This window comes from Camelus ferus, chromosome 16 (genome assembly GCF_009834535.1).
Source record: "Camelus ferus isolate YT-003-E chromosome 16, BCGSAC_Cfer_1.0, whole genome shotgun sequence".
NCBI classification, from domain to species: Eukaryota; Metazoa; Chordata; class Mammalia; order Artiodactyla; family Camelidae; genus Camelus; species Camelus ferus.
In genome coordinates this window covers 18395553-18409356 of record NC_045711.1, presented here as the reverse complement: position 1 = coordinate 18409356, position 13804 = coordinate 18395553, and the positions used below count along the sequence as shown (strand labels likewise).

Below are 13804 nucleotides of genomic sequence, written 5' to 3'. Positions count from 1 at the left end.
TTGAGGGTCGCTGGGCGTCGCTGGGCTGGACGGAGGGCGGTGCCGGTGGACGCGGGGTAGGGGCGGGGCGGCGGGGCGGAGCCTGAGTGCGTGGGCGGGGCCTCGGCAGAGACGGGGCGGGTCGGCGATCGAGGGGTCGTGCGCTGGCGGAAGGGCGTGGCGGGGGGGCCTCGGCTGGGTCGGAGGCGGGGCCTGGGCAGGGCGTTGGAGGGGCCCTTGGCAGAGCGAGGGCTGGCAGGCGGCGCGCGCACGCTGCCGCCGCGCGCCCCCTCCCGGCCCGCCATGTTGGCTGGTGTGTGGGTGTCAAACCCGAGCTGGAGGCGGCGGCGGCTCCGCGGGCTCTGGTCGCTCCCGTCTCCCCAGCGCTACGGGCGGCCGCGGCCGCGCACCTGGGTCGGCCCGGAGGAGCGGAGGTGAGCCGGGGCCCGCGGGGCTCGGGGACCGGAGCGGGCCCAGGGTGCGGACCCTCCCCCTCCCGGGGCGGACGCCCCCAGAGTGCGGCTCCTCCCAGCCGCCCCCGGCGCATGCACCCCCGCTGCCCGGCCGGTCTCCACCTCGGGCGGGGCCCCTTCTTCCCCAGCAGGCCCCGCCCCACGGGCTGAGCGCGGCCCCCTCCCCGTCTGGACCCGTCATTCCGTTGCAGGGACCCCCCATTTCCTTTCATATCCCCGGAGCCGGAGGCGCCCCTGCTCCACCCCAGGTCCGGGAGCCCCTCCAGGCCCCGCCCGTCTACCTTTCAGCCTGCGACGACCCCGCCCCTCCTCCCCCGGCACTTTGCTCCCTCCTCGGGCCGGGCGCCCCTGCCCTCCGGGAGCCCGGGGCGGGTGTCCCCCTCTCCGGGGCTGCGGCGGTCCCCTTCCCTCCCCAGGGACCAGGCTCTCCCTCCCCGCCGCCGCCCCCCAGCACAGCGGGGACGGGGGCGGCAGAGCCAGGCTCCAGCTGCCTTTTGTTCCGCGTGGGATGGCAGAGACCCCGCCCCGCGGTCCTGCTGGGCTGGTCGGGTGGGTGAATGGGTGCGTGGGGCCGCCTCTTCCAGGAGACCCTTCCTCTCTCTCCGCGTGGGGTGTCTCCCCAGGAACCCAGCGCCTTGGGAGAGGCCGGCCCTTCCTAGAGGAGTCCGTGCCAACAGGTTTTTGTTTGCGAGCTGGAGCTGGCCCGGCGGCTTTGCGGGGCGTTGAGGGGGAGCTTGCTCTCTCCAGAAATCCAGGCTGGGGCCTATGGAAACCCATTCCTCCCCCCAGGGCCTCCGTCTGGGGCCCCTGCCTGTTGTGCTGCCCTGGGGACGCATCCGGGTTTGTGCTGGAAAAGAGGATGGGGCTTAACCACCGTGAAGATTCAGGTCGGGGAAACTGAGGCCCAGAAAGAGATGCGGCCATTTGCCCAAGGTCACGCAGCATGCGGTTAGAAGCTTGGTCTCCAGGACTCTCTCCAGGATGTTTTAGAATTTTTTTTAAGAGAGATGTTCAGGATTGCCCTCTTTCTCTTTCCTTTTTAACATTCACACAAGAAAATGGACAGGAAAAGAAGTATGAGTTCTTCCTTTCCACCTCCAGGAAATGCCTTGTGGAAGAAGATTGAAACAGGAGGTTAAGATCATTGATAAGGGCGAATTTTAATTTTTAATTCTCCGCGCCCCTCCTCCAATTACATAAGACACTGAAAATTTGGCAAAAAACTTTTGTGTCTTGTAGCTTTGGATATGGAGACAGGTGTTGACAGAGTCACATGGGGAATCCTGCAGAGCAGTGACTGAGTTTGTACTGATAACTAAGTTTTCAGCTGTATTTAAATGAACATCAGAAGGGACTAAAAAGGTTTTGTTTCCGAGTGGTTCTTGTTCCAGTGGCTGTGCCGGGGCCAGGCGCTTGTGTCGGGGAGGCCGCCAAGGTCTTCTCATCTTTCGTTTAGCTGTGTTTTTATTTTTGCAGCTTTGAAGCTTATTTGTTCCTTTAGTTTTAATAGTGTGTTGGTCATCCTTACTGGTCTCACTGGGAGTTTCTTTCGTAAGCCTTGAATGGGATGCTGGCTAGCGAAGAGTTTGGTGAAGTGCAGGCCACTGTAAGGCATGACCCAGGACTGCGTCCCTCATACCCCTCGACCAGGAGCAAGTTCGGGCTGTGCTGCGGGAAGAGCTGATCTCTCGGTGTACACAGGCTTTTTGCTTCCCTGAACCCTGCACTTGGACAGGTGGGGGGCTCTGGGGAGAACGTTCTCCCAGCAAGGCATGTTGCTTCTAGCACACGTGTGAGGTGTGAAGAAATGTAAAACTTCCAAGCAATGAAGCCTAGCGTGGTGTGAAGTCTTCAGAAAGCACCCGTCCTGTGTAGAAGTCCTCTCTGGAAACAACGTTGACTCTTAACGTAACCGTCTTTCATAGTGAGACATGGGTTTCCCAGGAGTTGGGATTCTGATGACAGCTGTGCAAAGGGAGCTGGAAGAGTATTTGGGACTTGGACTTATTTTAATGGCTTGGCTTTTCCTGAACCTGAAAGAGTGGGCATTTTACTATTACTATTATCATTATTGTTATGATTATCATCATTATTTAGATTTCACCAGGTGGAGTGGCAGATTCGGTTCTTTGTGACATCAAGTGCCAAGAGGTCTTCATGCACAGGATTGTCATTATGATACCCTTGGGGAGTGCATGCGGGTTTTCAAAGCTCTCTGGCAGCCGTTCTCACTGCCCCTCAGAACCTTCCTGTTGGATTGGTGGGGTGTAGATGACCGGGGTTGTTGTCATTTTATGGCGTGAGTACCTGGCGACCCTTAGCCTTGGAGAAAGCTCGGGGCTGGGATTTGTGGGGTTGGGGTTGGGGAGCACGTGAGAAGTTACCGAGTTCTCCTTCCCTGTTCTGTCTGCTGGGCTTGCAGCTCAAGCCCCGTCTGGCCTCAGCCAGCCAGCTCCACCGGCGTCCTGGGCCCCTCCACCTCTGCTCCTGAGCCTCACCACCACAGACGGTCTGTTGGAGCACCGCCACGTTGTCTGTGTGCCTGGGGCTCTTGTGGCGCTGTGATGTCTCTGAGACCAGCGATCTGTCTTCTCCGCCCCAGCACCAGCTCTGCCTCTGGCTCACTGGTGGATGCTCGGAGAAGGCCTCTGGTGTGAACAGCCGTCCTCACTGACCCCTGCCTGCAGGCTCCGCTGTTGTGTCTCGCTCTTGCAAAGGCCACTGCTGTTGGTCCGGTGTCATCTGTCAGTCCTGTGGAGGTTACCCCCCTTCTAAGGCGAGGAAACTGAGGCCCAGGAGTGTAAGTCATATGCTCAAGGCCATACAGCCAGGACATGACGGGGCTGGGACCAGCAGGGCGGTGGGGCCCCAGAGTGTTACTGTACCTGGCGCCTCATCTGAGAAACCAAGTGCAGGGGTGAAGAGACTTGCTTTAAGCGTGGCTGCGAGTTGGCCGCGGACTGAGTACCGTGGGATGACCCGATTCAGATTACTGAGGTGGGAGGGAGCACGTTTGGGTTTTGTCAGATGCATTGTGAAATGACTGTTTATCTTCATCTATTGAGTTTTTGAAAACTGACAGGCTTTCTGATAAATTGGTGAATGGAATTTTCTTTGGTCTTAATTAGCTTGTTGGAAGTGTCTAAAAATAGAAACAGAAAAAGAAATACAGTGAAATCAGTGTTGGTGGAGCAGAGTGGGTGTGTTCCGCTGACCTGTCCCTGGACTTACTGGACCACATCTGTTAGCTGGGTTCTTGATGTCTTGAAATGTAAAGCTGTTTCAGCAGACTTTTTGTTGTTGTTGCTGTTTGACTATAACTTCATTTTGTCTTCACATCCCCATATAACACAGGGATTGCCACCCACCCCCACGTGGAGGAGCTGAGGCCCGGATTGGTTAAGTAACCTTTGAGGAACTGCCACAGGCAGGAGTCAGGTCCAGGTCTGTGGGATTCCCGGACCAGGACTGCGCCTTCCCCACCAGCTCCTGTAGAAAGCCCCACAGTGCAGTGGGTGCCCATTTAAATTAAGTTAGAGGATACACCTGTGCTCTGAAAATCACCTTTATTTAGAAGGTTGGGAACTACAAATGCAGAGTGTCTTTTTCCTGACGTCAGGATCTGTGAGGTTTGAGTGTCAAGTGGGCCACTCGAACTGATAGAGGGCAGATTTAGGGCTTGGTGTTTTGACGCAGGCCTGCAGCATTGTCACCGTACTCCCTGCACGTGCACAGGACTCTTCTGGCGACTCAGCCCCCACACAGCCAGGTGCTGGAGCTTTGTGCCTTCCCGTCGGTCCTGGTCCAGACAGGAGTCCAGGTCCAGGTCCAGAGACAGCGAGTAGCTTGATTCTCCTTGGCTTCAAAGCAGTGCTAGGAATTGTGTGCACAAAGGGCTGCAAGTGCGGGCTCCCTGCATCCCCGTCCCCTTCGTGGCAGCCGGCTAACAAATGGAGCAGAGAAAAGCAGGCTCGGCCAGGGATGGCGACTGTCGGGGCCGACGTGCAGCATGGGTTTCAGAGCATCCGTAGTATTCACTTGCGAGCCTGGCGTCACCCTTCCTCTCACTTCCGCCCCGTGAGCAAGCGCCACCCTCGCGTCTTGGGGCTCGGTGGCTGAAGGCACCAAATGGTTCACACAGTTTGGCTACAGAGGCCTTGTGACAAATAGCTTTGCAATCAGATCCTGGCTGGATGGCTTTGGGTGCTTGAGTCACTGAGCTCTGGCTTCCTCATCTCTCGAGAGGGCCAGTAACAGCCTCTTGGCAGATAGACTGGCCGTGTTCCTCAGCCTCCGGTGCGGGGCGCGGGGCGGGGCGCTCAGAGGGCCGGTTAGACGCGCTGCCGGCCCCGCCCCCCCCCCCCCCCCGAGTTCGTGATGCAGGAGGTCTGGGGCGAGGCCTGGAGGTGGGCATTTCAGCCTGGCGCCAGACGCTCCGGTGCTGCTGGTGCTGGACCAGATTCCGAGCCCTGGCCCAAAGGGCGGAACGCGGAGGCCTGCTAGGTGCCGGCACTGCTGGCTGGGCAGGGAAACTCGAGGACAGCAGTTCCTCTCTGCCTCCAAAATACTTCTGAACACTGCTCAGAAGTTGACGGCGTGACACTTGGAAAGGGAATTTGGTTTCTCAAAGCAGTGTTTTCGTTTTGATCTTACGTGCTTATAATTTAGACTGTGGTCACAGGCATGGTCACTGTGTGGGTTAGTTGGGATGCTTTCGTTAATGAAGGGAACATAGGACTTCAGTGCTCTTCGAAGAGGCAGTAAATCTGAGATCCTGTTTGAAAAGCCGGTTCTTCATTCCCACACATCGAGGAAGATGTTCACTGCCAGGGCTCTTTAGAAACGCGGCTGGGAAAGGGCAGGGGGTGGGGTGTGGGACTCGGAGCAGACTCCCAGGGGGCCGCTGGTGGTAACGGAAGCCACCCCTCCCTCCAGCAGTTCGGAGTGTTTAGTGTTCTTTGGTTTAGAGTTTGCAGGGGTAGTTATTCTCCTGCAGTAGTAATTATCAGCGTGTCCATCAAGACCAGACGTGTGGGTGTGTGAGTCCTGACGGGCGTTGGCTGTCTCCTGTGCGCTGGGCCCTGTGCAACTCCTGCTGTGCCCAGCACTTAACTTCACTTTTTGTAGTGATCGTCCAAGGCCTCTCACCGTTTCTCTTTGTGTGTGAGGCTCGGAGGGGTTTAGCAGCCTGCTGCGGGCCGCGCGGCCAGTAGGTGCCCCAGCTGGTGTTTACTGCCACCTGTGTCAGATTCGAGACCACGCCGTTTCCAGGACCCCACCCTGCAGCCATGCCAGGAGCTCCCACTGCCTCCCTGTAGCCTCACAGTAACCCTGGGAGCAGGCCTTTCCGGGAGCGGGGGCAGAGCTGAGGCTCGCAGGGGTCAGGCTTGTTCACATGCACCCACCTAGTGGCTGGCAGGACCTGAATTCAGTCCCGCACCCACCTGATTTTGGAGCCTTGTGAAGCTGTTTCCATGGCAACACCTCCCCTGCCCGTCCAGGGATGCAGAAGTGAATTGAGACCCAGATGCCTGGTTGTGTACAGCGGGGACCTGAGGGAAGCCCAGCTGGGCTGGTGGGAGGAAGTCTGTGTGGGCTGGTGAGGGATTTTGTGTTTGCAAAGCTGTGTTAAAATAATTGCCTAAACTGCTCTTTGAGAGCAGGGGCCATTTCCTTTCACTCTGTAATCCTGAAGCCCTGCACATTCGTTCTACAAACATGACACATGGGAATTTAGGACGAAACAATCATCTGGTAATGCTGTTGTCAAAATGTGGTCAGATTCATGCAGAAGAACTTGACGGTCCTAAAATGTTACATGTAAATAAAAATATGAAGTGTCGCCTTCCTCAGTAGGCAGTTAATGCGTAACTTCTAGCAAATGGGTCATTTTTCTGGTCTCAGAACGTGTGAGGAGGCTGGGGTGTGATCACTTCCCCAAGGTCTGTAAATTGCCTTCAGCTCCCAAGCCGAGGGGTGGTGAACAACTATGTGTCAGTACCTGCCCTGAGCTCTCGGGAGGCCCTGGAGGTTTGGACTCAGATTTGTTGTTTTGTAAACTCTTTAAGAGTCTAAAGTGAATAAATCATGAGAGCTACAAGTTGCTGTTCAGCTGGCCCCTTCTCTGTGGCCTCCTCCCCCTGGAGTCATGGGAACAAAGGATACCTGACAGGCTGGAAAGTCACACTTCTACTTGACAGTACGTCCTCCCCGGACGCCTGTTTGGCACCCAGAGCTGTCATGGGTATACGTAATGAGTGCTTTGGATTCAGAAATTTGGGAAACAGATGATCAGACAAATGGTTTTTGTGCCACTTTATGAGAGGCAGTGGGTCGTTGCAGAAAGGTGGACATCGAATCAAAGGTGAGTCCATGACAACAGGGCAGATACTTGGATCGGTGTCTGCCTAGAGAACGTGCAGCACGTTCTGGCCTCGGGTCAGAGGGATGGGTGCTCGTGAGACGCCATGGCCCTCACCACCAGGAGCGGTGTCTGACCGAGAAGACAGTTAACATTTGTCAGATGGAAGCCGGTGGTGTGTCGAGCTGTGATTTTGATTCTTTGTCAGGAAACCAAAAGTGGAGAAAAGTCTAGAAGAAAGAGAAGGTGGGATTCACACTGGACCTGGAAGGACAGGGAACCGAGTCTGGGAGCAGAAGGCAGATGGGAAGGCTGCTCACCCTGAGGGAAGGCGGGCGGCAGCCCGGGCTGGGCCTGGGCGGGCGCAGGTGTGGGGTGCGCGGCACAGGCCCCTGGAAGCGGCTTTGCCCGGTGAGGGCCTTCTCAGAGTGGGGAGGACCGAGGTGGCCAGGTGGCTGCTGCTCTGACGGGGTAGTGGCCTTGGATGTGGAGGTGTTGGCCGTAGGGAAGCCCAAGTGTTTGGGGGGCCTTCTGGCAGGGGCTGGCAAAGTGGCATAGTTCCCGTGGGTGAGCCCTGGCTGGCAGTCTGCACGAGGCCAGGTGGGTCACAACTCGGAGATGGCACAAGTGTGTGTGTCAGAGTGAAGGAGCCAGAGTCCTGATCGGTCTGGGGAGCGGCAGGCATCTCGGGGGAGGCGGAGGTAACACCCTTTGAGCCCACAGCTCATGTCCTTGGCTGCATCTACATGTCACATGGCCTGGAAAGCTTTTTAAAAATGTCTGTGATGGGGCCCCACCCCAGGCGGTGGAGGGTGAGCCGGTGGCTTTTTTAAAAACGATCCAGGTGAGTCTAATGATCTGTGTGGCTGAGAAGCTGAACCGTGTGCGCGGGGGCCTGTGGGGTGTCGGGGATTCAGAGGAGGGGGAGAGCTGGAGCCAGAGAGAGCAGAAGCCTTCGCAGTCCTGAGGTCGGGGTGCCGGGTCCCTGAGCTCCGAGTGGCTGTGGACAGGCGGGGCGGGGAGGTAGATGCATGACGGGGCAGACCACCTGGCTGCTGCGCTTCTGCCTTTGAGCCACCTTGGGAAAGTGCTTAGCAGAGTGTGAACACAGTGAGGGCCGGGGGGGGGGGGTGACCCCCTGCCGGGTGGCGCTGTCTGTGGAGCGGGCATGGCGTGGCCGCTCGGTCCGGCCCAGGGGGCAGGCTCCTTCCTACACCCTGATTGCAGTGCCTGCAGTGGACGCTCCTTGGAGGAGGTAAAAGTGCATTTCTTTGAAGTACTTATATTAAAGATAGCAGTAATTTGGAGTTCCTGATTGAGGGAGACTCACTTTATTGGGTAAAGATTGGAAGTGAGGTTTTACCTGGCACGTTTAACACACACCACAGTGTCACGATTTATGGTGTTTCCAGGAAACGTAGTTTATAGCCCAGTGCGCTCAGTCTTTATTACTTCATGCCTGTTGAGTGCACACAGGTATGATGCCCTCTAGGCTGGGAACGCGTGCACGGCAGGATGTAAGTTCCTGCCTTCGGGTCGCATATGGTCTGCAGGGTGGCTCCTGACGGGACAGGTGGTGTCACCCTGAGAGAGAGGCTTCCAAGGCGGCGCCAGCTCCTGAGAGCGAGCCCGAGTGCCTGCGAGGAAATGGCACGTGAGGCGCGTGGGGAGCTGCAAAAGACAAGGGGGTCCTGGGAAGAGACGAGGGGGCTCCAGGCCGAGGGCGCACACGGGGCCGAGCCCGAGGGTGAGGTGTCAGGCTCGCCTGGGCCAGGGCATTGCGGAGGCCTGGCTGCGGGCCACCCGGCAGGGCAGGCGGGGAGCTCAGAGCACCTGGAGTCCGGCCGCGGCTTTCGCACAGTCTCTCGGGGGTGAGCAGGCCGGGCCCCGTCCTCGTCCTCTGCACTAGCAGCTCTGCTCTGCTCTGCACCTGGGGGCTCAGAAGGGCTCACTTGAGAAGGGTTCCTCTGATGTTTGAGCAGAACCGAAGTGGTTCCATTGCTGTGGTGCGAGGGAGCCTACCTGGGTGTGAGCGGCCCTGTGGGTGGCGGCAGGGAGGTGCTGGGGGCTTCCTTGGGACCGAAAAGCTCTCACTTCCTTTTGTCGGAGAAGGTGGTGTTGGGTCCCAGGGTGGTGTCTAGGCAGCAGGCTTCTGCCATGGTTAGCAGGTCCCTTGGGGAAGGGCCTTGTCATGGCTAAGGAGCTCTGTTTTCCAGAAATCCCTGGAGTCCCTTAAGACTATATGGCCAAGGTAAGGGACCTAGTCGTTAACTTGGGGTGGTGCCAGAAGGCTGCTCTGTGCCTCGCTCTGTGGTGGGTACCCAGGAGGTGGCTCAGCCCTCTACCCTCCTCATTGTGAACTAGACAGAAGTGGCCGTTGGCCTGACCCAGCCACAGATGGATTTTGTTTAGGTTGTACTTTGCCTCTTTTTGAGAATTAAACTTGGTTGCCATATCAGTTTCCTGTGGCTGCTATGACAAATTACCACAGACAGTGGCTTAAAACAACACACTTCTGCGGGTTAGAAGTCCAGCATGGCTCTTAGTGGGCTGGGGTCCTGGTGCAGTCAGGGCTGGTTCCTCGTGGAGGCTCTGGGGGAGATCTGTTTCCTGGCCGTCTCCGGCTTCAGAGGTGCCCACACTCCTTGACTCGTGGCCTCGTCTCCCGTCTCTGCTCAAAGCTGGCAGCAGCCAGTCCTGTCCCCTGCACCCTGAGTCACTCTGACACTGACTGTGCTGCCTCCCGCTTGTGCTCTGTGGCCCCTGTGATTACTCTGAGTGCTCTGGGTAATCCAGGATCCTCTCCCTATTTTAAGGTCAGCTGATTAGAAACCTTAATCGCATCTGCTATGGTAATTCCCCTTTGCCATGTAACTGGGATTAGGGTGTGGGCATCTTTGGGAGGCCATTATTCTGTCTACCCCAGATGCCAGTGACAGTCAGGAGATCTTACATAGCGATCCACACTTGCAGCTTCATTGACAAATCAGAACACTTGACAGCCAGGGGCCTGCACTGTTGCCTGGCAACCCTGGGTCAGCGCCAGGGTCTGCGCCATCTCTGGATGGGGTTGCGGGCTCCAGTTCTGCACCGTTCCTACCCCTCCTGGGGTGCCCACCCCATCCCCTGCGTTGCCTGGGCCCTGCTCTGGGGGCCCAGGTCCTTACACAGAGCCCGTCACGGCAGTGTGCGTGTTCCAGGTGGTAGGGTTCCGAGCTCTCTGCCTTGCCCTGCACACCCCCCACCCCGCTTCCAGACCCGTGTCCGCCGCCTCTGCCTGGCACACACCCCTCCCCCGCCCCCCAGGCTCTACATTCCAGAGCATCTCTGATGCTATTTTAGGTGGTGGTGTTTGTGCCACAGCTCCTGTCTCCTGTCCCCTCCTTTTCTGGCACCCAATGCTGGTACATCCTGGTGCCTTCCATCTTGTGTCTTGCGTTGGTGTTTGTGAAAAGTAGGTCTTTATAATGCACCTTTGGAGCGGTATCCATCAAGTCAGGACCACACACCAGCATTTGGTTGAACATCTGCTGTGTGCCGCGTGCTTTCCTGGTGCCTGGGAGTGCAGCGGGGAATGAGGTGGAGACACCGGCCTTGCCTCCCCTGCAGACCTGGTTCTGGTGGGAGAAGGAGGAGGAGAAGCCAGTCAGCGGGCTGTTGCCGCATCGGCCTCCCTCTGCATCTCGGAGGAGGGAGGCGCATCCTGCCCCTCGGCCCTGGCCGGGAGGTGGGCTGGGGCTGCGGAGCTGGGAGGCTCTGGGGCTCTTCAGTGAAAGACCCCCCTGTTCGCAGGCGTCGCCTGGGCCCTGCTGACAGCTGCGTCTTGGCAGGCATTTCGGAGGCCCCGACAGCGTGCTGGGTGGCAGCGTGAGGGACTAGGCCAGACGCCTCTGTGCATGCTGCTCGTGGTCTGAAGTGGGATTCTTATTTCCGGGGAGCCCTTTGCATAGCCTCTGTGCGGGGGCCAGCCCCCCGAGACCCCGTGCTGTGGGGCGCAGGCGAAGGGCGCCAGGTGAGCCCCGGGGATTCGACGTCTTCGGGGCATCTAGGTCTTCCATGTACACGGAGTATTATCCGGCAGGTCAGAGGTCCTTGAAAACAAAGCAAAACTCACCATTATGGAGGATTTCTGACTTAGAAAGATAGAATAGTTCAGTGAAGCCCGTCGCTCTGCTTCCACTGCTTTGTTTATTTTACTTTAGTTTTTGTGTATGTGTATTTTTATTGACGTGTAGTCAGTTTACAGCGCTGTGTCGTGTCTGGCGAGCAGCGCAGGAGCACGCGTGCTCGTTCTCGTGCTCTTCCTCCCCGCAGGTCCCCGCAGGTGCTTCGGCTGTTCTGATCTAGGCTCCCGCTGCCTTGGATTATTTCAGAACAAATCCCAGGCTTCACTTCGTTGTGGACTCTTTAGAGACTTATTTTTAAGGGGCGACCGACCACCAGTGATCGTAATTCTGATTTTTATATGCCCTGGGTTTGAAGCTGATTTTTTTTCAGTGCTAGGACAACCATCGTCTTTATGCAGATTCTTGGGGTGGGTTGAACTGTGTTAGCACTTTTTTTTTTTAAGGTTTTTTTTTCGGTGGGGGGCGGGAGGTAGCTAGGTTTATTTATTTTTAGAGGAGTGGCTGGTGACTGGACCAGGACCTCGAGCATGCTAAGCACACGCTCCACCACTCAGCCGCCCCTCCCCCAGCACTTCTGTTAAGGCAAAACAAGGAGAGTTTTGCTATTTTAAGTTTCTATTGTAAAATACATATAACAAAGTTTACCGCGGTAACCCTTTTAAAGTGTAAAAATTGAGTGGCGCTAAGTGCGTCCGCAGCGCTGCGCAGCCGTCGCTGCTTCCGGTTCCTGAGTCCCTTGACACCAGAGATTGGAATGTGTGCCGGGGCTGGGGCCGCTGCTCTCAGCCATTTCACTCCTGTTAGCAGCAAGGTAGGGCAAGCAGACGGAAAGATGGAGTCAGGGAAGGTCAGTCCGCCCAGAGGGTGGTGGTCTGAGCTCAGGGAAGCCAGGTGAAGAGACTCGCCCGGTTTCTGGTGGGCTTCCTGCCGGCGAAACCAGCGGGAAGCTGCGAGGGGGCCTCCCCTTGGCCAGACCGCAGGCGCCTCTGCTGCCTGCCCTGCGGGGAGGGGCGCCTGGAGATCTGCTCTGAGGGCTTTGCGACGGTGTCTTCCGGCCGTGCAGGACCCAAGGCCCGTGTGTGGGACCAAAGTTACACTTGGTACCATTCGCTCCAGACTGTAGCTGCAGAGAAGACCCAGCGTGTGAGGAGAACGTTGAAAACATGGTCTTTAGAGCTAGTCGGATCCCACCTGTGCTTAAGTACGCACTCTCCTTACTGTAAAGAGAAACAAGACGTTACGAAAGAAAACGCATTCTTTCTTGATTTAAAAAGTACGTATTTTATTAGCAGAAGAGTCAAGCAAGTAGCACAAGAAGTCACTGTAACCTGCCTGCAAGGTGTTGAGTAGATTTTAACATTTGAAGAAGGAGAAACAAATGTTTCTTCAAGCAAACCAAACCAAACTCATTATTCCTTCTCCCCACCCCCCAAAAAAACCCACCTTGATTGTTTTTGTTTAGTCCTTTTGACTTTGAACAAAAATCTTGTTAATTTTTTTCCTCTCTAGCATCTGATTATCATTAGTTTCCAAAGACTGAAGCCAGCTCTACCAAAATAGACTACCCAGTACGGCGTTTCCAAGCTGGGCTGGTCTGACCGGGTCTCATGGGGCGTGTTCAGGATGCCTGTCTTAATGGGCATGAAGGAAGCGTTGGAAACTTCATATAAGTAGGAAGGGCCGAAGTGGAGCTTGACTTACAGCCCCGTCAACATTTGGCTTATTTTCTCCAAGTTGCTGTTTGCCTGGTGCCCGGGGTCTCTGGCCTGCGTGGCCGTCACGGGATGGCACAGAGCTCTCCCTTGAATGACGTGCTGGGGAGAGGTCAGCTGCCCCTGTGATTTGTGCCTCCCTCCTTGCTGGGGCGGTGGGGTCCGCAGCCCCAGTGCTGTGGGAGGCCAGGGGGGAGCTCTCTGCTGGGGAAGCAGCTTCGCTGCAGTGCTGGGGCTTATTACAAGCAGTTGCACGTCGGGGAGGCTGTCAGCGCCGGTGCTGAGACAGGGAGTGCGAGGCGGAGCAGTCTGGTGGGGAGGGTGGCTTCAGGGCTGGACTATGGGGACAACGGAGCCAAAGACTGCCAGCATTGCACACGCTCAGAGACTCGGAGTGGGGTGGGCGGCCACTTGACGCTCCCCGGGCCTCTGTTTCCCTGTGAGCATCCAGGTGAGTGTGGGCTGTGTGGCGTCCAAGCCGTCCCTGTGCCAGGGTGCTCCCTGGGGAGAGCGGGGTCCGGGCTGCAGCTCTGCTGTCCCTGAGCGAGCCCTGCCGTTTGGTGAGGGTGTGCTGGGTTGGGATGCGGAGTTGGTGATGTTTATTGCCTTTCCTTCCAGGAGTCTCCAGAAAAAAGTGGGCCGGTTCCTGTGTTTGCCTGAGGCTCACCAGCTCCTTCTGCTCCAGTCCAGGCTATGGGTCCCTGGTCACTTCAGGGAGGCCCACAGCATGCCAGTGCCTGGTAGTGTCCCTTGGGCCCTTGGCGTGGGCGCTGCTTGTGCCCCGTCAGCAGCCCTGGGCTCCGCTCTCCCAGGCCAGGTGGCCCTGCCCCTCTGCCCACCGGCTGGCCACAGAGTTGACCGCAGTGACAGGATGTCAGCCCCCACCTGAGACTGCCCTTCCCGGGAGGGCCCGATGGGGCGGATGGGCCGGTGCGCTGGCCCCGGGGGCTGGCGTTGACGCGTGTGCTGATGTGTGAGAAATCCTGCAGTAGAAGTGCAAAGGCCAGTACAGAGGAAGGAGAGGAAAATTGGTTTAAAGCTAGAAAGGGGGAAACGATATTGTCTTCTTTAAAAGGAAGAAACTCATTCTTTAACACACTGCTTCTGAATCAGGCCCTCAGAAGTAAGAGATTAAGAAACGACTGCCCTGTG

General features: G+C 57.2%; 1 protein-coding gene across 1 annotated transcript in view; it reads left to right on the top strand.

Moving 5' to 3' along the window:
- The first annotated feature begins 251 nt into the window (after positions 1-251).
- The window catches only part of LOC102508163 (epsin-2), a 29804-nt gene continuing 16251 nt past the window's right edge, over positions 252-13804 (top strand). The window contains 1 exon segment of the mRNA XM_032498957.1: positions 252-413. The gene's annotated coding sequence lies outside the window, so the exon portion shown is untranslated.